The 27,106-nt window shown below is 42.1% G+C and overlaps 1 long non-coding RNA gene across 1 annotated transcript; it reads left to right on the top strand.

The window, feature by feature from the left end:
* The first annotated feature begins 6,634 nt into the window (after positions 1 to 6,634).
* On the top strand, positions 6,635 to 15,135 carry LOC102997533 (uncharacterized). The gene is made up of 3 exons (XR_451180.2): positions 6,635 to 6,870; positions 7,278 to 7,345; positions 13,832 to 15,135. It is a non-coding gene; the product is annotated as an uncharacterized LOC102997533 (long non-coding RNA).
* Positions 15,136 to 27,106: the final 11,971 nt, after the last annotated feature.

Consider the following 27,106-nt stretch of genomic DNA (forward strand, 5'->3'; position numbering starts at 1 on the left):
TCAAAACTCAGTTATTTTGAAGAGTTGGAAAAAAAATTCTTGGAACCTTCAGGTAGTCAAATGATCTTCTTACATTGCATCTGATAAATCACTTGGTGCTATTGTGGGCATAACTATATAAAAAATAACTGGCGCCCCTCCTACCTTTCCTTGCCAACACACAAATGCCCATAGAAACTCAATATTATCCTAGGATGAAAACCAACACATTTTCTGGAAGATTATTTGTATTACTTATATGGCCAAAAATTTTTTTTGATAAATATGCTTGGTTATTTTTAGTGATCAGCAAGCTCATTCTGTTCTCTGAAAGAATTCTCTCTTCAGAGCTCTACTATCTCTGTTTGATGGATTCCTCATACATTGGAAAGGGGCAGTAACATTTTTTCCCCAAAGTGGAGTTTAATAAAGTTAGTATATCTGGACCTATTGTAAAGGTATCAATTATCCAAAGAATGAATAAGACTTTTTGTAAGGGAGTCTCACCCACAGTTATAGCTAAAGATAGAATTATATAAACACTTTGAGTACAAGTTAATGTTTGTCTGTCTTTTTTTTTTTAATTTATTTATTTAATTTGTTATTATTATTTTTTTTGGCTGTGTTGGGTCTTTGTTGCTGCGCGTGGGCTTTGCGGTGTTCGGGCTTCTCATTGTGGTGGTTTCTCTTGTTGCGGAGCATGGGCTCTAGGCGCACGGGCTTCACTAGTTGTGGCTCGCGGGTTCTAGAGCACAGGCTCAGTAGTTTTGACGCACGGGCTTAGTTGCTCCGGGGCATGTGGGATCTTCCTGGACCAGGGCTCAAACCCGTGTCCCCTGCATTGGCAGGCAGATTCTTAATCTCTACGCCACCAGGGAAGTCCCTGTCTGTCTTTTAAAAATCAAAATTTTAAAGCCATGAGGATCTTGGTGAACACATTTGTTTTATTATTTAGAGCAGATGATAAATAGAAAAACCTACTCTGACAATAGATTCTTTCCAAGCTTAGTTATCTGAACACCTCAGCAGCATTGCCAATCATTATGTTTGTTTATATTTAATATTAATGAAGATGCCTGATATTTGGGCCAGAAAATGATGTAGCTGCTCCACTGGGCTGCTGTTTCGAAGACTGTGTTCTTTCAGTCAATGATAGTATTGTCTTAGGTCTTCGGAACGCTCACTTTAATAAACTCGAAGGTGAAAACAACATTAAAATTATAAAATTTCTATTCTTTTTTTTTTTTATAAATTTATTTATTTATTTATTTATTTTTGGCTGTGTTGGGTCTTCGTCTCTGTGCAAGGGCTTTCTCCAGTTGCGGAGAGCGGGGGCCACTCTTCATCGCGGTGCGCGGGCCTCTCACTGTCGCGGCCTCTCCCGTTGCGGAGCACAGGCTCCAGACGCGCAGGCTCAGTAATTGTGGCTCAGGGGCTTAGTTGCTCCGTGGCATGTGGGATCTTCCAAGACCAGGGCTCGAACCCGTGTCCCCTGCATTGGCAGGCAGATTCTCAACCACTGCACCACCACGGAAGCCCTAAAATTTCTATTCTTTGTCACTCATTCATTTGAGCATTTATTGCCCACTTACTCTGTGATAATTACTCCTTTAACACTGGAGATCAAATATTGATATCTATCTATGTTTCTATCTATGTATCTATCTATGTATCTATGTATCTATGTATCTATCTATGTATGTATCTATCTATGTATCTATGTATCTATCAATCTATGTATCTGTGTATCTATGTATCTATCTATGTATCTATCTATCTATGTATCTATCTATCTACCTATGTATCTATCGACTGCACCACCTAGCTTGCAGGATCTTTGTTCCCCAACCAGGGATCGAACCCAGTGCCCGGAAGTGAAAGCACAAAGTCCTAACCACTGGACATCCAGGGAATTCCCTCGATATCTATATACGAAAAAAAAAAAAAAAAGTATGGCCTCTGCCTTTGAGGAGCTTACAGTCCACTAAAGTCCAGAGACCATTATGGCTAGGGTGTTAGCTCATCAGACATCTTTGTCAACGTCTGGGTGTGTGTTAGTGTGAATTCTGCTTGGAATGTGTCAAGGGTTAGTTGGGAAAAGCAGGTTGAAGGAAGGGTAGGGAGGACTGAATGCAGTGCATTTATTTCACATTTTTGGACCATCCGGCCCTAGCAATAGTCCCTCCACTGTCTTTGCCCTAAAGTTGTTTAGAAAAAGCCAAAAGCCAGAGAATAAAACACACTTTAAAAAAAGTTATAGCTAAGAGAAAGAAATGTATAGCACAACTGCTAGAAGATATATTGTCAGGGCACAATTTGAGAGGATACAATTTCAGTCCTGAAACTATTACCTTTAGGAGAGCAAGAAAACCCACCCATTAAAGATCTTTTTTTTAAATTAATTAATTAATTTATTTATTTTTGGCTGTGTTGGGTCTTCGTTGCTACCCACAGGCTTTCTCTAGTTGCAGTGAGCGGGGGCTACTCTTTATTGTGGAGCAAGGGCTCTAGACGCGCAGGCTTCAGTAGTTGTGGCACACGGGCTCAGTAGTTGTGGCTCACAGGCTCTAGAGCTCAGGCTCAGTAGTTGTGGCACACGGGCTTAGTTGCTCTGCGGCATGTGGGATCTTCCCGGACCAGGGCTCGAACCTGTGTCCCCTGCATTGTCAGGTGGATTCGTAACCACTGCACCACCAGGGAAGTCCCAAGATCTTTGACATGAGAAAAATTTAAGTCCTCTGAGGAGAGTTTGATGATCTCTGATAGTTTGGTTTACTGTCTGAAAGCTGTTTAGCAGTGCCAAACAGGCCCCAAAGAAGGGGGGCCAAGGGCTCAACTGTGACGATTGCGATGTCTGAATACCAGTCACAGGCACAGTCTCACTCTGAGCCTCTGCTGCGGTGCAGCCTCAAGAACCTGGCGTTTGTGTTTCTTCCCTCCCAGCCTCCACCCTCGTCACCCCTCCCCTGTGGCTGTCAGTCCTCCTTAATGCAACCGTTCAGGTAAAATGAGCTGCTTGGAAGCTCTCTCAAAGGATTCTGGTGATAATACCTCTGCCTGGGTAGACACTGATGATCTTGAAGAAAATAGTAAACTTCTGAGGGAAATCCATCATGTATATGCTAAAATCTTGGTGCAGTGACATCACTGGACGAGAAGCAAATAAACACCAAGACTCCCTATTAAGCCCTTGCCTAAAATTAAGAGGGTAGTGATAGCAGTAGTGGTGGCCAAGAGGAAGGGAAAAAGGAAGGATCAGACAATGTTTAAAAAAGAAGAAAACCTTGCATGGAGAACACATGTTTATTCTAGGGGGGTCAGTTTTCAGTTTAGATTCCAAGCAAAAAATTTCTTATCCTTCCAAAAGATTATGGAATAATCCTAATCAACCTGCCCTCTTACTTCATCACAGTGCAGAAGCCCTGTTCTTAGGGGCCTGGGGAGTTTGTAACCTGGGATTCCCGTCTACTGGACTTCAGGAAATACAGCACCCTTTGAAATGTGCATATTGTGTGTGTAAATGTGCATTTTCTACTGAAAAGGCTTATAGCTTTTATTAACTGCTCAAGGGACCCTCTGACTCCAAAAAATTTAAAGCCACTCTTGCTTATAAAACACTCTTAATCAGAAAATACAAAGGATTCATTATAGATCGAGATTGTGACAATATCACCCAACCCACTTGTATTCTGACTTGTATTTTCAGAATACAGTTTCCACAGAAATGTCTGGATAAAGAGAAATTGCCTAGAAGCTGCCCTTTAAACAATACATGAGCGACTTCCTAGACTCATGAGCTCTCAAGCAGGAAGTAGTTACCTACCAGCAGTGCACATGAGACTAGAGCCATGTGGAAACCAGAAAGGTAGATAAAAGGTGATCAGATCAAGTCCCTTAGTCACACTACATTTGGGAGTGTTAAGCTGCTATCTACCGGGCATCTACTACATGGCAGTTACTGAACTAGACACTATGTATACATTAATTTACACATGTCATTTTCATATATAACAACAGATTCAGTAACTTTCTTCTTGCTGTTTGGGTGTCTTCTGCGGGTCCCTGGGGCTCAGACCATAAAATACAGCGTCACTATATGAGTCAGCTCAGGCTGCCATAACAGAGTACCCCAGGCTGTGTGGACCTAAAAGCCGAGAACAGCAAGCACTTCCACCCCCCAAAGCAAAGTACTGGATCACTTATATAAGATGGACTAGGAAGCAGTGAATCCAAACCTGTCAGTACCAGCCAATCACTCCCCTCTAACCTATGAAGAGAGCTACGGAGCCCAGGGTTGTCAGGGGGCTCATTTTAGAGCGGGCGGCTGATATGCCGGGGACTTCCCCGCCTCACCACCACCGCTCTCCCTCTCACCAAGTGACATGACAGAGATTCAAGAACGTTCCTCAGAGTGCTGGCATGCATTCCCTGCCTCACCACCACCGCTCTCCCTCTCACCAAGTGACATGACAGAGATTCAAGAACGTTCCTCAGAGTGCTGGCATGCATTCCCTGCCTCACCACCACCGCTCTCCCTCTCACCAAGGGACAGAGATTCAAGAACATTCCTCAGAGTGCTGGCATGCATTCCCTAGGGCTGGGGAGACTCAGGCAGGGGCTGTTCTTGCTAGGAGAGATCTAACGGTAAGAGGCTGTCTGGAGCTGGAAGATCAAGAGAGCAAGTTATACTTCCATCCATGGCAGAGCAAAAATGGATCTTTGCTATGGACCAATTATGGACTTCATGGAAGGGACACAGCCTGGAGTCGTTTGGAAGGGACCCTACCCAGGAGGACTGTCTAGAGGTAAGATGGGTCCCACAAAGGGAGGAACCACCAGAAGTTCAAGTGCTGAGTGGGGAGTCATAAATGCCCTGATGGCTGGACGCATGGCCTGCAGCACTGCAGTAACCAGTGTGGAATCAATAAAGTCTGCTTGGACCTCTGTTTTGTTTAAGGGGTACCAACACCATGCTGCAACTATATCAATCAGGAGGGACATTTTCCCCTGTCTTTCTTGTCTTCTACACTCCACCTTAGAATATACCAAAGCAGCATCACATAAGTGGAAAAGGTGGAGAAAGGGGGAAAAAAAGAAGCCAACCATCTCCCCCCACTGGCCCACCCGCCGTAAGCTTCCTGAAGCAGGTGTTAGTTGGTGGAGGGAGAAGAGGAATTGGGCAAGAATTAAAATGTTATTATGGTGGATGGAACTGAACTCAACTTTTATATAATATAAAGGTAGTGTGACTATACCTCTGATTTGCATGTGGCAGCCCTAATTTTCACCTCATGCCCTCATGTAGATAAGAGCCATCCTTTTCACTTTCAACAGGGACATGGTTCAGATGATAAATTATATGGTATCCAATCCAAGAATGACGCAAAAATATATGGTATCTAGTTTGGAAATTTCATCCACAGATGAGAAGAACAAGTGAATCTTTCAGACACAAAGCAGAGGTGGTAAGAAGGGTGCTTTGTTTCTTACATATGAAGTAAATGTAACAGAACGCTAGGAGAAAGAGGAATTTTGTTCGTGGTATGTTTTATGAAGATAGTTATAGTAAACTTTGTAATTAGCATGCTAGATTGTATCTTTCTTTCTAAATGCAGTCATACCTAAGAGATTGTTTTACAGTTTTGATCTAGTTTCCAGGTAAATGAGACCTTTTTTTTATTGTTACATAGCATTATCAAGATCTGTATGAAACCTGCTTAACTATTACAATCAAGATTCTGGTTACCAGGGACTTCCCTGATGGCACAGTGGTTAAGAATCTGCCTGCCAATGCAGGGGACACGGGTTCAAGCCCTGGTCTGGGAAGATCCCATATGCCATGGAGCAGCTAAGCCCATGCGCCACAACTACTGAGCCTGTGCTCTAGAGCCCGCGAGCCACAACCAGTGAAGCCTGCGTGCCTAGAGCCCATGCTCCGCAACTAGAGAAGCCACCGCAGTGAGAAGCCCGCGCACCACAACGAAGAGCAGCCCCCGCTCACAGCAACTAGAGAAAGCTCACGCACAGCAGCAGACCCAAGGCAGCCAAAAATAAATAAATAAATAAATAAATTTATATATAAAAAAATCTGGTTACCACAATGGACAAAATAATGTAAGCAGATTGTGTTACACAATTTTTTATCTAAAGGTTATTTCTATCTGGGTGCATTTCTCATTACATAAGGGACAAGAAAACCGGGGAAAATTCTACAAAATTCTTGCCCTAAATAATTATCCTTAGAAAATATTTCTGTCATTTCAACTGAAAATATCTCACTTTGTATGTATGGCTGTTTTGCAGAAAATTACTTTCAATTAACTGGTTTTAAAATTAAAATATTCATGTAAATAGAGATACGTAAATATTTTAGCTGTGGATTACATTGTAGAAGCATAATTTGTCGTAGAGACCATCCTCTTCCATCAAAACAGTCTGAGGAAACAGGTGTAGAATAGATTATATTCCATTTAAAACATTGCTTGTTTTACTGTTTTTAAATAGGCTTATGTGAAACTGTGCCCGCTGGGAAAAAATGAAATCAGAATGAATCATACACCCAAAGGTCATTGATCTAAAAATAGAGGTCCTGTGAAAGGGATAAACATGTTCAACTTAGTGGAAGTCATCAAGCGAGAGGACTTGAGAATCCTTCCAAACCGTTTAAGCCTCCGAGGTTGTTAATTAATTTATCAGGAACAGAGAAGGCAGCCACTGCCTGGTGCCCTGTGTCGGCGGCGGGGAGCAGAGCAGATGCAAAGTGACCCTGCCAAGGAGGGACCGAGATCAAGGGGCTCTGCTGCGCACGGCAGGGAGGGAGAAGCATCTGCGCGAACACCCGGGAGAGCTGAGCCTCGGTCCCCAGGCTTCTCGGGAAGGCAGACCTGACAGGTGCGCAGGAAGCGCTGGGGATGGTGGCGCTGGGCGGCTGCACTTCCGCAGCAGAAAACTAACTGGTGGAAACAGGCCAGCGCTGTTGTCATCAGGGCAGCAAACAGAGCCCCCAAAGCGAGGAGAGTCCGGCGTCCCTCCTGTAGACGCTGCTGCAGTTGTTCTGGACAGAGAGGGTACTGCTAAAGGAGCAGGGAGGGGCCTGCTGGTGCGGAAGGAGGTGGCAGGAGTTGCTAGTTAGTCTTTGTTTTTAATTGTATTTTTGTAACCGAGCCGCTAACCAACAGACGACGTTCTCTGATAAGTATGAGAGAGAATATTAGGTATGATTTCAGAGTTGTGATAGCTTGATGTAAACAGTTGCCCTGCCCCACAGAAAGCTAACGGGGTAGATCTCTCTTTTACAGATGCTTCGGTAACAGAAAACTGTCTCTGGATGATACTGCTTCTTGGTGAATAAGTGTACACAAATAAGGTGGGTTTATCAATGGTGGGGCAGTGAGATCTGTTTACTCTGGGGGCAGGCTGTTTAGGGACATGTCGTTAGCGAGTGAAAAATAATAATAAAACCAATAAAAGTCAGGGTGATATTTATTATCACTGTGCTGGTGATTATTAACATTATCGGTAATAAAATACTCCTCCCTGTCAGAAAGAACCCTGCCATCCTCTGACTTCCTCGAGCTCCAGTATTTCCTCGGTATCCGCAGGGCACCGGTTCTAGGACGCCCGCAGATACCAGAATATAAGTCCTTTATATAAAACGGCCCCCCGGTATCCACGGTCCCACATCCATGGATTCAACACATCAAGGACCGCGGATATGGAGGGCCGACTGTACGTATATGTGTGTCCTGTACAGAAAAATCTGCAGACACACACACTCACATACAAAGGACCACATGGAGATCTAACTTTAGTGAGAAGTTTATTCACATTTAAATTGGCAAAATGACCTTCTCAAGTTCAAATATAACCCGGTCCAGGGCTCAACACTAGTCTGCCACAAAATCCTATTGTCTCATTGAAAGGATAACAAAAATATATATTTTTTTTAATTTATTTTTTTTTGTAATAGAATCTCTCCATAGGGTTGATCCCTTAAGTCTGTGAGGTAAATCTCCAATTAGTAGATGAGAATATCACAGATTACGGTTAATAATTTTCCCAGTGTCATACAGTTAGTAAACTGTAAGGTAGGAAATTTAATTCAGGTCTTCTGAATCTAATACTTTACTACGATTATAATAAAATATTATTTTAGTAAAGTGTTTTCATAAATTCAGTGATTTTTTAATTAAAATTTTCTCTCTTAATATAAGTAACTATTTAAAATTCAACTCATTTTCTTTGACATATAGAATCAAGGGAAAAAACTAATTTTATTTAAATTCTAATCAAAGTTTTCTTTGCTCTAAGACGTGAAGTCTATGAAATTGCAGATGCCGCAAAATAATTTTTTATTTATGAAGACATAAATATAAAATACTTACAATCACAAGTGTATATATATATCCTCACATCTGTGGTTGTGTGTGTATGTGTATGTTGCTGCTCCCAACTATACACTTAATCAGTCAATAGCACATGGGCTCTGAGCTGTTAATATTTAGATCCTGTAATGAGTAGAACTCAAGAAATGCATTTTTCACAGAGACTACCAGAGGATAATTTCTGAAACACCTAATTGACAAATACAAATCTCTAAAATATTCAGTAATAGCGAATTTGTCTTCAATAGTGAATTCTTTTTTTAGAATTTATTTTATTATTATTTTATTTATTTTTATTTTTGGCTGTGTTGGGTCTTCATTGCTGCGTGCAGGCTTTCTCTAGTTTCGGTGAGAAGGGGCTACTCTTCATTGCAGTGCACAGGCTTCTCAGTGCAGTGGCTTCACTTGTTGCAGAGCATGGGCTCTAGGTGCGTGGGCTTCAGTAGTTGTGGCTTGCAGGCTCTAGAGCGCAGGCTCAGTAGTTGTGGTGCACGGGCTTACTTGCTCCACAGCATGTGGCATCTTCTCAGACCAGGGCTCAAACCCATGTCCCCTGCATTGACAGGCAGATTCTTAACCACTGTGCCACCAGGGAAGCCCAATAGTGAATTCTTTTAGTCTAAAAAATGAGTCTAATTTAATTAGTATTAGAATAAGCCTAGAGATAATTTTGGATGTATTAAAAGAAGCATTACATAATCATTGCAGTGAAGAACTCCATCAGTATATACAGTCAATGGGGAAAATGGACGAGTAAACCTACATCTACTTATCCTTTTGTTCAGTGCTCTGTTCAAGTAGCTTTGGCAACATGGGAGAAGGTCATCCACATCCAATCAGGTGTCATGGAAAGTGGTCTGATCTGGGTTATGAAGGTGAGAGTTTCCTTTCTAAAGGGGGGAAGGGGGAGTAAGAAAACTGGTGACGGAGACAGAGGGGACTGTCGTAGATGTCATGAAGGTGTCGTAGAGCATGGTAAGTCTGGGGAAGCAAGTTGGTCACGGCCATATCACAGGTTGATCAATGTAGAGGAGCTGGAGCTGGGTGATGTGGAAAGCAGACAGATCCAGAGTGTTAAGAAAAGGAATTTAAATTTATTTTCTATCTGTAGGGAAGAAAGGCAAAAGCTGATAATTCTCCTCCAAAATCTTTCTTTCTGGGTCATTGCCTCTCTCAGGACAGGGTGTCTCCACGTGACTGAGTTCCAGTGAATGGAAAGGGCAGAGACAGATGTCCCTCCTGTGGGTGTGTCCACTCTCTTTCCTCCGCTGGCCCCCTGGGATGGTGACGCTCTGAGCATTGTTGGACGCCATGTGTTGAAAGTTCCAGAACCTCTATCGGCCTGATTGCTGCCACTAACTCTTGACCTAAACTATTGTGTTACCAATGTGCGGTTATTACGACCAGGCCTAGTTATTAAAGAAGTTTGGACAACCCTAACTAAATTTGGAATACACTGGTATATTTCAATCTGGATTGTGTTATAATCAGACTGTACTTTGGAATTATATCTTTAGCAGCAATGATAAGGATGGGAGGGAATCACTTAGGAGGCGACTGTGATAGATTTGGTGAGGACCTGGACTGAGAAAGACAGAGAGTTTTATCTGATGGACAGAAAGTTTCCCACCCTAACCCCCTCCTCCTCCCTCCTTCCCTCCCTCCTTCCTTCCTTCCCTCCTTCCCTCCCTCCTGTCCTTCACTTCTTTTTAAATCTGAGAGATATGGTGATATATATCTGCCAAATAAAAAGGCAATGGCAATTAATATAAATGGAAAACTTGCAAACCCAAGATCTTTAGCAGGTGAATCTGTAAGAGCTGGTGATTGACTGGATGTGGTAGATGAATGACACAAAGAAGTCTAGAGTGACCCACAAGTCTGGCTTGTGTAAGTGATTAGACACTGTGTAGGAAATTTAGAGAAGGACCATGATTGAGATGCACAGGGAATAAGTTAAGTATTGAGCACATTGACTTTGATTTGGCACTAAAGCACTGAAGAACTGAGGAAGACATGGCTGAAAGATAAGTCGATTTGGATTTTAGGCAAGAGGTCTGGGCTGTTGATAATTTTGTACTGTCATTTTTGTGTGAAGCAATGAAAACTGGCTGAGGGAATGGCACAGGCCCTCAAACTGGTGATGGGAAATACTGATTTAAAGACGGACAGAAGGAAAACAGATGACCTCAGAGAGTGAAAGGAGTGGCCAGAAGGATGGGAGAAAAAGCAAAATAGCAGGAGATGAATCACCAAAGCTAAAGAAAAAGAGAATTCAGGGTCCAAAATTCCACAAAGAAATTCAGATAAGGACTAAAAATAGTTCATTAGATAATACGTCTCGAAGGTTAACCTTACAAAGAGCAGTTGGCATGCAGTGGTGGTGACAGAAGTCCCAGCGGACTAAGCCGCGGCGGATGAAGGGCTCTACAGGACAGACAGCGACCTCAAGCAGCGGATGATTGGATCACAGCTGCAGAGGGATGTTGAGTCAAGGCAGAGATGAGAAGTTTTCTTTTGAATTGAGGACCTTTACCATATTTACACTGTGAGAGATAAGAACAGTTCTGCAGATCTAGAGGGGGAGGTGCTATCTGATGGGTTAAGTCTCTAAAGCCAGGGAGGAGAAGGGTGTGTAGGTTTCCCTTGGGCAGGAAGTGATGCCTCTTCCTCCCTGAGAGCGAGGAAAGTAAGAGCTGAAGTTTACACAGATTACGTAGCAACACATTCAGGAGAGACCTCCTTTGAAGGTTTCTCTTTCTGTGATAAAGAAAAAGAAACGAGTGAAGGGAAAATGAAATGATATAGAGAATGAAACTGTAAATGAGGGAGAAGGTGATGGGATGATAGATCTGGACATTTGTGGGAAAGCACACTGACCAGGGCATAAAGGGATTTGCTGGGTTGCACTGAGCACCCAGATGGGGCTGGATACCACAGCTTTGCAGGGCCACCTATGTCCACTTGTGTGATTTTCTCCAGCCCAGCAGGATAGTTGGGGACACACTACCAGCACACCCAGGTGATGGTTTCAATCCAGGCTGAGGCTTGCAGGGCTTTTTAGGGGAATGAACAGGGCAGCAAAAGAGGTAAGTAATGCTGAGTGGGATCTCCGCTAAAATGTCCTGTATGAATGTTGTTCATAATGTCAGCCAATAAATTGCTTTAGATTGTGTTACGCACAGTGTGGACATAATGAGTTGGCACACAGGGTGGAAATGCAGTACCAGAGGGACAAAAATAAAAGCCTGTTTTAATGACTGACTTTTGGTCCATAAAACTTTATTTGAGATGTTAAGGGCTAGCCAATGTATTTTACTGCAGTCTTTAAGTGGGCATCTGGTACTGCCCTAAACTAACATTTATATTTCTAACAGCTTTCCAAAAGACGACCGCTAATTCCATCCTGATGTGCTGGTTCGCCTTTCTATAAAAACAGCCTAAGTTCTTGAACTTGAAGTGGGGATAACATATTTTTGCTTTTCACATGTCATGGGTTTTATTTAGCTCCATCTTGCTCTCAGGAAAGGACAGAATACCAGAGGGAATACATATCTTTTTGAACATTTTTCTCTTGGCTTTCTTAGCTAACTTACTGCTCATGATGCAAAATCATTCTATCTGATATAAAACCGTCAGCGTGCAAAACTTCATAATCAAAAAGAGCATGGTGCTAAATTTAAACTGGGAAAGGACTTTACCATGGAAGAGAGATTCTATTTTGTGCTCTTAGTAATAATGGAGAGTGACATGTCTTTGCCACTAGCTGGCTTTTCCTGTTGCTTCTGTTGCCAATAGCCACACTGCTCTATGGTGAGCTTAATGGATGGTGACACATATTGCTGCTTATGTTAACATGAATTCTTTTGACTCCCCCCCCCCTTATGAGTACGGGATGGGATGCAGATGTTTCTTGTAGTTTTAACTGTGTGCCAAGCCAAATATCACTTATGTTCTTACTGATTTATGTGAGAGCCTGTTCACTTGTGCCATGTGGCTGTTTAGTGTTTTGCATGTTTATAAATGTCTTTGTGGACATACATGTGTGTATAATATGTAGGTCGGTTTACATGCCTTGGGGCCAAAGTCCTAACATTAATTACTGTAGTTGATAAAAATAACTGAGCAGTTATTGAGCACTGCTGGGCCAGTTGCAGTGCTAAGTCAGCTGCATATGCTAGAAACCCAACATTTCACCTTTACGGATGTGGAAACTAGGAATCAGAGGTAAGGTCACAAAGCTACACTCTATCGGGTATGTTAGGGCCAGAACTGACCCTAAAGTCCAGGTTTTAAACATACACCCAATTATTCTTCTTAAATTATTCTCAAACTAGCTTTTAAGATTGACTGCAGATAATCAAAGCAAAGAAAATGAATCCCACTTCCCAAGCTGTATATACTTGAATTTTGTAATCTGTGTTATCAGATAGCAAAGGTTTGTTAACACTTGTCTGCACCAAATTATACCATTAACCTTTCCGTGGGAAAAATAGCTATAAATGTAAGCATAATTTAAAGCTATGTTCTTCTCATTTTTAGATGATTAATTAATTTAATTATACGTATCACCTTCATTTGCCTTTTATTTATAAGACACATGCTCAAAGATTAGGAAATTGTACATGAGAATCAAAAGTCAACAACAGTTGAATTATCTAGTCAATTTAACTGTTATGTTGAAGGCTATTGTGTGGGGTTCTAAGACCTTCAAAAGAAAGCTACTTTCTGAAAGGGAAATAAGAAGAAGAAGTAATACTTAATCCTTCAGGTTGATCAGTAGGGAAATGTCCCCCGTAAACTATGATTTATAACTATACCGATGATTAAGATTTGAAAATATAGAAAAATAAGGTGATATGGTTTATGGCCTTCTGACTGGAATGCACACGGACATCAGTCAGAAACAATGTTCTGCAAAAAAGGAGAAAAACACTTTTATATGTTTGGTTTCGTTGTTGAATTTCATGATCAAAGCTCTGTGAACAAGATATTATTGCTCCCATTTGAGGTGAGGAAATTGAGATTTGAAGAGATTTTCCTCAAGATCACAGAGCAATAATTTGACTCTAAGGTCATGCTTTTAATCCCATCTCCATGCCACTTTCCATGGATTATATAAAAAAGAGCATTTGTCAGTAAGGGTGTTTTATTGTGTCTTCAGTGCTGTCCATCAAAAGTATTCTAGTTTGCTTGGTAGTTGTACCCTTATCACATTAAAAATGCTTGCGTATTGTTTGATGAACTTGATAAAATTGCCTTTTCATAACTTCCCAATCCCATGATGACAAAGTAATTTTTAGACGGTAATTTTACTATATACTTTCCTATTAGGTGAAGGATGCATGAACCGTTTACAAGAGTAAGAATTGGAATTGGCTTTATATAACAATGCTTTATAAAATGTCTCTGTTTTCCTTTGCCTCATTGCCCCTACGTTAGGTGACAATATGTCTCTTTACCTGCAGAGCTAAGCACCACCTTCTGAACCACTGTGACCATCAAGGGACCACACCCCTGCGCAGGCTGACTTGCACTTGTCCTTCTACTTTTAACTTCTCTGCTTTTTTAACTCAGTGGGTCACACAAATTAATAATGAAAATAGATTCTCATTCATTTTTGTTGGTCAAAACCAAATCAAAGGTGTGTGAGAAAGAAGGATTATGGAGAATTATGCCTGAAGTCAGAGGAGCAGGAATCAAAACGTGCAGGACCTACTTCTCTTCAGATCCAGTTATTTGAATCATCAGTTCCTCCAGACCAGAATTTCCCAGGGCAGTGGGAGAAGCTCTTGGTGATAAAATACCTGAGCATGTTATTATGGACACTGAGTATCCTTTAAAAATGGTCATTTAATTTCTTGTTGAAAGCTGACAAATTCCATAGAAAATATTACACACTCTTGTTTATCAAAACGCCTGTCCCTCTGCTAGACAAAATAGGTCTCCAACTAAAGTACAGTTCAAGATGACATGGAAGAGAATTTTTCTTAAAGAAGTTGACGATGTGTGGTATCGATTTACTTTTCATTCTCCAATTATAAGCAATTTGCATTTATTTTTTTCCTGATAGTGGAAGGAAAATAGTAAAGAAAACTAATTGAGTCATACTTGCTGGTCCGTTTTTATTTCAATTAAGCTAATAGAGGGCAAGTTAGCTGGAGAGTAGGGTAAGGTTGAATAGAATTACCATCCCTAAAGGCAACAGTCAGATTATTTTTACCCTGATCTGCATTATCCTCCCCCCACCAGCAAAACCACATTCAGCTCCTTTGCAGGGGACGCAGTGGTGCAGAGCAGTGAATCATCCCGGACTAAGTTTCTTCTGACATCTCTGTGCCTCAGTTTCCTTGTCTGTCAGGAGGAATAGTACCAGACGTGTTGTGATTTTTATGTGAATAAATGTTTGTGTTACTTATATGTTGGGACCCTATCCCCCAGTGTGACAGTCTTAGGATGTGGGGTCTCCGGGAGTGGTCAGGGTTAGGCGGGGTTGCCAGGATGAAGCCCTCGGGAACGGCATCAGTGCGCTTCTGCTAGGAGAGTCGAGAGAGAGCTGAAGCCCTAGCCCTCTGCCGTGGGAGGGTAGGAGAGGGTGGCAGCCTGCGGTGTGGACGAGGGCCCTCACCACAATCCAGCCGCGCTGCGTCAGTAACCGCTGTGTAGAAGGCACACAGTCTAGGCACTTGGTGAGGGCAGCGACACTGACTAAAACAAAGGGTTATAACGCGCTCAGAACGGTGCTTGGTCCAGAGGGATTTTTGCCCCTGAATGTGGGATTTTAGCAGCTTCTCTTCACTGAGAAAAGGGCAGAATTTGCCTTGTGTTTCCACTTGTCTGATCACAGCACTGTCCCGGAATCAGCTGAGATGAGGAATACGGACTTTCACCGGCGTCCCCTCCTCTGCCGCCCCCTCCCGCCGCGACACTGCGCTCTTTCCACGACCGCTTCACATGCGCCTCCCGGGGCCTTCTCACTACCTGTTGCTTATTCCAAGGAGGTACTAGTTTCCGAGCTTCTGTAACAAGTTGCTACCAAGTTGGCGGCTTAAAACAGCGGAAACCTATCTTCTCACAGTTCTGGAGGCCAGAAGTTCAAACTGAGGCGTCCGCACAGCCATGATCCTTCCAGAAGCTCCAGGGGGAAGCGTCCCTGTGTTCTTGCAGCCTCGGGGGGGGGTCCTGGCGTTCTGCGGATTGTGGCAGCATCACCCCAGGCTTCAAGGCCAGCGTCTTCAAGGCCAGCGTCTGTGTTGCTCTTCACGTTAATTAACCCTCTCTTCTCCTGTCTGTGTAATCTCCCTCTGCTTCTCTCTTATAACACTTGCGACTAGATTGAGGACCCACTCACTTCGTGCAGGATAATCTCCCCAAATCGAGATGGTTAACTTAATCACATCTGCAAAGGCCCTTTTTCCTGGTAAGGCAAGATTTACACATTCCATTGACTAATATCTGATACCTTTGCTTTTGGGTGGCCATTATTCGGACCCCTACATAGGTGACCTCTTCTTTAAATCCACAAATGTGTTGATATTTTTCTAATGGCACTAATCTCATTTTTAAAAATAATATGTGTCTAAACTAAACATGTGTAATTGCCTGTTACACTGTGGGTTGGATGAAAGGCTTGTTTATATCTGTTTTCTATCTATCCTCCATAATAACAAGTTCACAAACTTGCATATGGCTCTCAATTTTTATTTAATTACATTTAATAAGCTTTACAATTATAAATATTCCTTATGGTGACTGATATTGAAAATATAATTTACTCATTTTTGTTGTATTCTAAATCTGCTTTTGTTATATTCAAGTGCTAAGCCTTAGGTTTACCAAAACAAGAAGACCAGGTTCTTATATGCAAAGAGCCCACAGCCTAGTTGGAGAGACGGACAAATGAGGAAATGATCGCGAACAAATGTGAGGGTGCTAAACACGCAGAGAAATCAGAGAGAGACCCTCCCCGGGGGTCACATATCAACTCAGAGCACAGGCGGGCCTAAAACTGCTTCTAATATAACCTGCAGAGGTTACATCCAATTCGCATATTTCTGATCACTAGATACTAGAATCTTGATTGACAGACTGAACATTATTCATCTGAAATGTGTATGATGTGTAATTAAAATCTAACATTTTAGTGACTGTGATCCTAGTTCTTTGACATATTATGCAGAATAAAGGCCTCCTCACTTTCTCTTTCTTTCTAAAAATATAATTCCATTTGGCTACAATGTCTTGTTCTTTGCTGAGATGATAAGCATCTTATATCTTGGTTTACTGACTTATTTATCTGCCTCCATTGTAAAAATAATTGTGTCCTCACAGGAGAGTAGGATTGTCTTACAATCTCTACTCAACCTTCTGAACTCACCCTCAAGTGAAAATCCAAGTGGGATGAAAGAGCCCTGGTCTCTTTCCTTCTGATCCTCCGGTAATTGGCCCTGTGATGTGGGGAAACACAGTAGCTACTCTTCTCACGATAGGCCTTTTAGAGTTTTTTTCTCCAAGGGGCCTAAAGGGCATTGACTTTAGTTCAGAGGGATTGCAGAGGTATGGGAATTACATTCTGGTTACTACTATATTTTCATATATGACAATTTTCTCTTCCAATAATTTATTCCCAAATGTATAAACAACAAGGATAATCTTTTTACTTGTGGCTTTCAATCTTAATAGACTTATTACATCCTGATTTTTACTACATTTTATAATACTTTTGCTCCCTTCACTCAAAAACATCTTTTATTCTGCATGTCTCTCCCTGGTAAAAAGTTCTCACTTGGGTCTAGATAACAATAAATACAATAAACCCTTTTGTTTTGAACATTTTTGTTAAAGAAAACTTTTCCTTGATGCTTCGTGAAGACGGTAAGGAAGACTTTACTCAAGGGGGGCCCCTGAGCTAGAGAGCAGGCTCAGCTCCCGACGAAGGAAACGTGAGGACTTACGCCAGGGCCAGGTAGGGGTCAGTGGGGGGATTACTAAGAGGAACATGAAGGCGGCGGGTATTTTGGCTAACCAGCCTGGCGGGATTCTTGCTGAAGGTGGCTCAGAGATCAGATGTCCAGGGTGGGGCATGAGGGATCTGATCAGATATCAAGAGTGGATGATTCTGGCTAAACTGACGTAGCAGGATTCTTGCTAAAATTGGACCTTATGAGGCCGGAGCCCCCGGGAGGCTTTGGGTGAGGAAAGGTCTCAGAGGAGCAGAATGAGAGTTTGATCTAGAAGAGATTCTGTCTCTTTTCTGAACATTTAGGAGGGCGTTTAAAATATCTGGTAAAATCTTTCATCATCCCATCCTGGAAGGTAACTTATGCTTACAGACACTGGATGTTTTATGTGCACAGCAGGCAGTAGTTGTTGCTCTTCTTATGTTAAAGATAAGAACGCCGAGGCTCAGAGAAGCTAGGTAACCTGTCCAAGGTCCCATAGCCAGGAAGTGCTGAAATGAACTAGTTTAGGATCACCTGGGATCACCAATGCATTATTACAATGGAGGAAGCGGGGAGCTGGAGAAGGTGACCATCTGGAGCAGATCAGCTGAGAGGATGCCAAGCCCACCCACCTACTGGGTGGGAGGAGATCCTGGGGCTGCAGAGATCTGGCTCCACCCTCCCCCTGCCCCCACTTTCCTACAACAACTCCCGTTGGCCTAACCCATCAGGAAGCCAGGGGACGAGGGAGTTTTTTGATGCAGTCCACACAGGACACAGCACAGCTTGGATGAGAGGGGAGATGATCTAGGGGCGCAAACAGGAGTTATCTGGTAGGGGGTGATGGTTGGGGTTCGGGTAATCTGTGTCGTGGGCTCAACTGTGTCTCCCCCAGTGTTCACAGGTTAAAGTCCTAATATCGGGTAGCTCAGAATGTGGCCATATTTGGAGACGAGACGGGGCCTTTATAGGGGTGAATAAGTTGAAATGTGCTCATCAGGTTGGGCCTAATCTAATATGACTGGTATCCTTAGAAGAAGAGCTTTGGACACAGACAGGAAGAGAGGGAAGATGATGTGAAGATATGGGGGGAAGACAGCCATCTACACGCCAAAAGGAGATGCCTGGAGTAGGTCCTTCCCTTGTGGTGCAAAGAAGGAACCAACCCTGTGATACCTCGATCTCAGACTTCAGACTCCAGAACTGTGAGAAAGTGAAGTTCTGTTGTTTAAGCCCCCCAGTCTGTGGTACTTTGTTACATCAGTCCGAGAAAACTAAAATATTTAAGGGGAGGAGGGGCAAGATGGCGGAGGGGTAAGATGCGGAGATCACCTTCCTTCCCACAGATACAGTAGAAATACATCTACACGTGGAACTGCTCCTACAAAACACCCACTGAATGCTGGCAGAAGACGTCAGACCTCCTAAAAGGCAAGAAACTCCCCACGTACTTGGGGAGGACAAAAGAAAAAAGAAACAACAGAGACAAAAGAATAGGGACGGGACCTGCACCAGCGGGAGGGAGCCGTGAAGGAGGAAAGGTGTCCACAAACTAGGAGCCCCTTCGCGGGCGGAGACTGTGGGTGGCAGAGGGGGGAGCTTCGGAGCCGCGGAGGAGAGTGTGGCCACAGGGGTGCGGAGGGCAAAGCGGAGAGATTCCCGCACGGAGGTTCGGCGCTGAGCAGCACTCACCAGCCCGAGAGGCTTGTCTGCTCCCCCGCCGGGGCGGGCGGGGCTGGGAGCTGAGGCTCGGGCTGCGGTCAGATCCCAGGGAGAGGACTGGGGTTGGCGGCGTGAACACAGCCTGAAGGGGCTAGTGCGCCACGGCTAGCCGGGAGGGAGACCGGGAAAAGTCTGCAGCTGCCGAAGAGGCAAGAGACTTTTTCTTACCTCTTTGTTTCCTGGTGCGCGAGGAGAGGGGATTCAGAGCGCTGCCTAAACGAGCTCCAGAGAAGGGCGTGAGCCGCGGCCATCAGCGCGGACCCCAGAGATGGGCGTGAGACGCTAAGGCTGCTGCTGCCGCCACCAAGAAGCCTGTGTGCGAGCCCAGGTCACTCTCCACACCGCCCTCCCGGGAGCCGGTGCAGCCCGCCACGGCCAGGCTCCCGTGATCCGGGGACAACTTCCCCGGGAGAACGCACGGCGCGCCTCGGGCTGCTGCAACGTCACGACGCCTCTGACGCCACAGGCTCGCCCCGCCTCCTCCGTACCACTCCCTCCCCCCGCCTGAGTGAGCCAGAGCCCCCGAAGCAGCTGCTCCTTTAACCCCGTCCTGTCTGAGCGAAGAACAGACGCCCTCAGGCGACCTACATGCAGAGGCGGGGCCACATCCAAAGCTGAACCCCGGGAGCTGTGCGAACAAAGAAGAGAAAGGGAAATCTCTCCCAGCAGCCTCAGGAGCAGTGGATTAAAGCTCCAAAAACAACTTGATGTACCTGCATCTGTTGAATACCTGAACAGACAACGAATCATCCCAAATTCAGGAGGTGGACTTTGGGAGCAGGATATATTAATTTTTCCCCTTTTCCTTATTTTGTGAGTGTATATGTGTATGCTTCTGGGTGAGATTTTGTCTGTATAGCTTTGCTTTCACCATTAGTCCTAAGGTTAGGTCCGTCCGTTTTTTTTTTTGTTTTTTTTTTTTTTTTTTACTCAAAAATATTTTTTTTCCTAATAAATGTTTTCTTAATATTTTTTCCTTATTTTCTATTTTTAGAAATTAAAAAAATTTTTTAATAAGTTTTTTCATATTTTTTATTTTAAAAAATTAAAAAAATTTTTTTCTTAATAAATTTTTTTCTTAATATTTTTTCTTATTTTTTACTATAAAAAATTAATAAATCTATTTTTAAAAATTAAAAAAAATTTTTCTGAATATATTTATTCTCAATAATTTTTTTCTTATTTTTTATTATAATAGCTTTATTTTATTTCATTTTATCCTCTTTCTTTCTTTCCATTTTTTTCTCCCTTTTATTCTGAGCCATGTGGACGAAAGGCTCTTGGTGCTCCAGCCAGGCATCAGGGCTGTGCCTCTGAGGTGGGAGAGCCAACTTCAGGACACTGGTCCACAAGAGACCTCCCAGCTCCACGTAATACCAAACGGTGAAAATCTCTCAGAGATCTCCATCTCAACATCAAGACCCAGCTTCACTCAACGACCAGCAAGCTACAGTGCTGGACACCCTATGCCAAACAACTAGCAAGACAGGAACACAGCCCCATCCATTAGCAGAGAGGCTGCCTAAAATCATAATAAGGCCACAGACACCCCAAAACACACCACCAGATGTGGACATGCCCACCAGAAAGACAAGATCCAACCTCATCCACCGGAACATAGGCACTAGTCCCCTCCAACAGGAAGCCTACACAACCCACTGAACCAACCTTAGCCACTGGGGACAGATACCAAAAACAACGGGAACTACGAACCTGCAGCCTGTGAAAAGGAGACCCCAAACACAGTAAGATAAACAAAATGAGAAGACAAAAAAACCACACAGCAGATGAAGGAGCAGGGTCAAAACACACCAGACCTAACAAATGAAGAGGAAATAGGCAGTCTACCTGAAAAAGAATTCAGAATAATGATAGTAAAGATGATCCAAAATCTTGGAAATAGAATAGACAAAATGCAAGAAACATTTAACAAGGATGTAGAAGAACTAAAGAGGAACCAAGCAACGATGAAAAACACAATAAATGAAATTAAAAATACTCTAGATGGGATCAATAGCAGAATAACTGAGGCAGAAGAACGGATAAGTGACCTGGAAGATAAAATGGTGGAAATAACTACTGCAGAGCAGAATAAAGAAAAAAGAATGAAAGGAACTGAGGACAGTCTCAGAGACCTCTGGGACAACATTAAACGCACCAACATTCGAATTATAGGGGTCCCAGAAGAAGAAGAGAAAAAGAAAGGGACTGAGAAAATATTTGAAGAGATTATAGTTGAAAACTTCCCTAATATGGGAAAGGAAATAGTTAATCAAGTCCTGGAAGCACAGAGAGTCCCATACAGGATAAATCCAAGGAGAAACATGCCAAGACACATATTAATCAAACTATCAAAAGTTAAATATAAAGAAAACATATTAAAAGCAGCAAGGGAAAAACAACAAATAACACACAAGGGAATCCCCATAAGGTTAACAGCTGATCTTTCAGCAGAAACTCTGCAAGCCAGAAGGGAGTGGCAGGATATACTTAAAGTGATGAAGAAGAAAAACCTACAACCAAGGTTACTCTACCTAGCAAGGATCTCATTCAGATTCGATGGAGAAATTAAAACCTTTACAGACAAGCAAAAGCTGAGAGAGTTCAGCACCACCAAACCAGCTTTACAACAAATGCTAAAAGAACTTCTCTAGGCAAGAAACACAAGAGAAGGAAAACACCTACAATAACAAACATAAAATATTTAAGAAAATGGGAATAGGAACATACATATCGATAATTACCTTAAATGTAAATGGATTAAATGCTCCCACTAAAAGACACAGACTGGCTGAATGGATAAAAAAGCAAGACCCATATATATGCTGTCTACAAGAGACCCACTTCAGACCTAGAGACACATACAGACTGAAAGTGAGGGGATGGAAAAAGATATTCCATGCAAATGGAAATCAAAAGAAAGCTGGAGTAGCAATTCTCATATCAGACAAAACAGACTTTAAAATAAAGACTATTACAAGAGACAAAGAAGGACACTATATAATGATCAAGGGATCGATCCAAAAAGAAGATATAACAATTGTAAATATGTATGCACCCAACATAGAAGCACCTCAGTACATAAGGCAAATACTAACAGCCATAAAAGGGGAAATCGACAGTAACACAATCATAGTAGCGGACGTTAACACCCCACTTTCACCAATGGACAGATCATACAAAATGAAAATAAATAAGGAAACACAAGCTTTAAATGATACATTAAACAAGATGGACTTAATTGATATTTATAGGACATTCCACCCAAAAACAACAGAATACACATTTTTCTCAAGTGCTCATGGAACATTCTCCAGGATAGATCATATCTTGGGTCACAAATCAAGCCTTGGTAAATTTAAGAAAATTGAAATCGTATCAAGTATCTTTTCCGACCACAACGCTATGAGACTAGATATCAATTCCAGGAAAAGATCTGTAAAAAATACAAACACATGGAGGCTACACAATACTCTACTTAATAACGAAGTGATCACTGAAGAAATCAAAGGGGAAATCAAAAAATACCTAGAAACAAATGACAATGGAGACACGACGACCCAAAACCTATGGGATGCAGCAAAAGCAGTGCTAAGAGGGAAGTTTATAGCAATACAAGCCTACATCAAGAAACAGGAAACATCTCGAATAAAGAACCTAACCTTGCACCTAAAGCAATTAGAGAAAGAAGAGCAAAAAAAACCCAAAGCTAGCAGAAGGAAAGAAATCATAAAGCACAGATCAGAAATAAATGAAAAAGAAATGAAGGAAACAATAGCAAAAATCAATGAAACTAAAAGCTGGTTCTTCGAGAAGATGAACAAAATTGATAAATCATTAGCCAGACTCATCAAGAGAAAAAGGGAGAAGACTCAAATCAATAGAATTAGAAATGAAAAAGGAGAAGTAACCACTGACACTGCAGAAATACAAAAGCTCATGAGAGATTACTACAAGCAACTCTATGCCAATAAAATGGACAACCTGGAAGAAATGGACAGATTCTTAGAAATGCACAACCTACCAAGACTGAACCAGGAAGAAATAGAAAATATGAACAGACCAATCACAAACACTGAAATTGAAACTGTGATTAAAAATCTTCCAACAAACAAAAGCCCAGGACCAGATGGCTTCACAGGCGAATTCTATCAAACATTTAGAGAAGAGCTAACACCTATCCTTCTCAAACTCTTCCAAAATATTGCAGAGGGAGGAACACTCCCAAACTCATTCTACGAGGCCACCATCACCCTGATACCAAAACCAGACAAAGGTGTCACAAAGAAAGAAAACTACAGGCCAATATCACTGATGAACATAGATGCAAAAATCCTCAACAAAATACTAGCAAACAGAATCCAACAGCACATTAAAAGGATTATACACCATGATCAAGTGGGGTTTATTCCAGGAATGCAAGGATTCTTCAATACACGCAAATCAATCAACGTGATACATCATATTAACAAATTGAAGGAGAAAAACCATATGATCATCTCAATAGATGCAGAGAAAGCTTTCAACAAAATTCAACACCCATTTATGATAAAAGCCCTGCAGAAAGTAGGCATAGAGAGAACTTTCCTCAACATAATAAAGGCCATATATGACAAACCCACAGCCAACATTGTCCTCAATGGTGAAAAACTGAAACCATTTCCACTAAGATCAGGAACAAGACAAGGTTGCTCACTCTCACCACTATTATTCAACATAGTTTTGGAAGTGTTAGCCACAGCAATCAGAGAAGAAAAAGAAATAAAAGGAATCCAAATCGGAAAAGAAGAAGTAAAGCCGTCACTGTTTGCAGATGACATGCTACTATACATAGAGAATCCTAAAACTGCCACCAGAAAACTACTAGAGCTAATCAATGAATTTGGTAAAGTAGCAGGATACAAAATTAATGCACAGAAATCTCTTGCATTCCTATATACTAATGATGAAAAATCTGAAAGTGAAATTAAGAAAACACTCTCATTTACCATTGCAACAAAAAGAATAAAATACCTAGGAATAAACCTACCTAAGGAGACAAAAGACCTGTATGCAGAAAATTATAGGACACTGATGAAAGAAATTAAAGATGATACAAATAGATGGAGAGATATACCATGTTCTTGGATTGGAAGAATCAACATTGTGAAAATGACTCTACTACCCAAAGCAATCTACAGATTCAATGCAATCCCTATCAAACTACCACTGGCATTTTTCACAGAACTAGAACAAAAAATTTCACAATTTGTATGGAGACAAAAAAGACCCTGAATAGCCAAAGCAATCTTGAGAACGAAAAATGGAGCTGGAGGAATCAGGCTCCCTGACTTCAGACTATATTACAAAGCTACAGTAATCAAGACAGTTTGGTACTGGCACAAAAACAGAAATATAGATCAATGGAACAGGATAGAAAGCCCAGAGATAAACCCACGCACATATGGTCACCTTATCTTTGATAAAGGAGGCAAGCATATACAGTGGAGAAAAGACAGCCTCTTCAATAAGTGGTGCTGGGAAAATTGGACAGGTACATGTAAAAGTATGAAATTAGAACACTCCCTGACACCATACACAAAAATAAACTCAAAATGGATTAAAGACCTAAGTGTAAGGCCAGACACTATCAAACTCTTAGAGGAAAACATAGGCAGAACACTCTATGACATAAATCACAGCAAGATCTTTTTTGACCCAGCTCCTAGAGAAATGGAAATAAGAACACAAATAAACAAATGGGACCTAATGAAACTTAAAAGCTTTTGCACAGCAAAGAAAACCATAAACAAGACCAAAAGACAACCCTCAGAATGGGAGAAAATATTTGCAAATGAAGCAACTGACAAAGGATTAATCTCCAAGATTTACAAGCAGCTCATGCAGCTCAATAACAAAAAAACAAACAACCCAATCCAAAAATGGGCAGAAGACTTAAATAGACATTTCTCCAAAGAAGATATACAGATGGCCAACAAACACATGAAAGAATGCTTAACATCATTAATCATCAGAGAAATGCAAATCAAAACTACAATGAGGTATCATCTCACACCGGTTAGAATGGCCATCATCAAAAAATCTACAAACAATAAATACTGGAGAGGGTGTGGAGAAAAGGGAACACTCTTGCACTGTTGGTGGGAATGTAAATTGATACAGCCACTATGGAGAACAGTATGGAGGTTTCTTAAAAAACTAAAAATAGAACTACCATACGACCCAGCAATCACACTACTGGGCATATACCCTGAGAAAACCATAATTCAAAAAGAGTCATGTACCAAAATGTTCATTGCAGCTCTATTTACAATAGCCAGGACATGGAAGCAACCTAAGTGTCCATCATCGGATGAATGGATAAAGAAGATGTGGCACATATATACAATGGAATATTACTCAGCCATAAAAAGAAATGAAATGGAGGCATTTGTAATGAGGTGGATGGAGTTAGAGTCTGTCATACAGAGTGAAGTAAGTCAGAAAGAGAAAAACAAATACAGTATGTTAACACATATATATGGAATCTAAGGGAAAAAAAAAAAGGTCATGAAGAACCTAGTGGCAAGTTGGGAATAACGACACAGACCTACTAAAGAATGGACTTGAGGATATGGGGAGGGGGAGGGGTGAGATGTGACAGGATGAGAGAGTGTCATGGACGTATATACACTACCAAATGTAAAATAGATAGCTAGTGGGAAGCAGCCGCATAGCACAGGGAGATCAGCACGGTGCTTTGTGACCGCCTGGGGGGGTGGGATGGGGAGGGTGGGAGGGAGCGAGATGCGGGAGGGGCAGATATGGGAACGTGTGTATATGTGTAGCTGATTCACTTTGTTATAAAGCAGAAACTAACACACCATTGTGAAGCAATTATACTTCAATAAAGATGTTTTAAAAAAATATATTTAAGGGTCTGACCACGGAAATTATTGGCTGGGGTGGGGTGGAGGACAAGTAAAGGCCAAGAACTGAAAAGGTTATTTAAAGGGTTCCAACCATCATATACGTGGATATTGAAATCGCCAAGAATTGGGACAAGTAGGGTCAAAGACGCTGCCAGTGAGCCAGGAGCTAAGACACAGTAGGAGAGACTTATGGAGGGAGGGCGACGTGGATGCCCCCGGGGGCGTTGGAGACAGATGATGGCAACAGGGAAATATGGTGATGTTATAGTAGAGGGAGAGAGAATGGTGTGGAAGAGGAGGAGGAGCAGTGGCCCCTGGGAGGGAGGGAACAGCCACTGCTGGAAATGACCACAGAGGAAGCATCCATTTACTCACTAACTTAAAAGACTTTCTGAGAACCTGGTCCATGCTCAGCACTCCTCTAACTCCAGCAACATATCAACGAAGGAACATTAAAACTCCTGCCCTTGTACAGGAAAGATATCCTAATGCATTTACTTGATAAATAGCAGACATAAACAACAATAAAATATATGGCCCCTAGAACATGATAAGTATCATTGGGAAAAGTAGCACAGAATACGGTGAGCTGGGAACACGAGGACAGGGTAAGATTATATATATATTGAAGACTGAAATTTTAAGCAATAATTAAGAATGTTAAGGTGCCGAGAGAAGGCTAATTCTGGGTGAAGTGCTTAATGGTGTGTGGTCAGCTGCCGGGTCAGGTTGCTGTGAGCTCGGGGGAGGTTCTCATGGACCAGGATTCTCTCCTTGGCCAGATTCCCTGCATTTCCTATAGGCATGACCCCAGAGCTTCACCTACTGACTATATTCTTATGACTCCAGAATTTACATTTTTATCTCTTTCTTAAAATATTTTAATGCTGGTTTGTATTTTTTTAGGCATTTCAAATGAAAGGTGAGTTCATTGTTTTTCCCCCAAACCAGTTTCCACTTCTTTGTTATCTATTTATTGGCTTGCTATCTATCCAGGCACCCAAGCTAGACACTATCTTGTCATCCCGAATCCCCTCCTTTTTTCACCGACATCCATTTGCCTTCAAATAACTGACTTATTAGCTTTAGAAACGTGACTGTCATCACTCTTCTCTGCTGTCTCTCTCCATTCTTACTGACAATCTTCTGTCAGAGCTCTAAGCAGCTT

The sequence above is a fragment of the Balaenoptera acutorostrata genome, chromosome 5, assembly GCF_949987535.1.
Source record: "Balaenoptera acutorostrata chromosome 5, mBalAcu1.1, whole genome shotgun sequence".
In the NCBI taxonomy this organism is placed as follows: Eukaryota; Metazoa; Chordata; class Mammalia; order Artiodactyla; family Balaenopteridae; genus Balaenoptera; species Balaenoptera acutorostrata.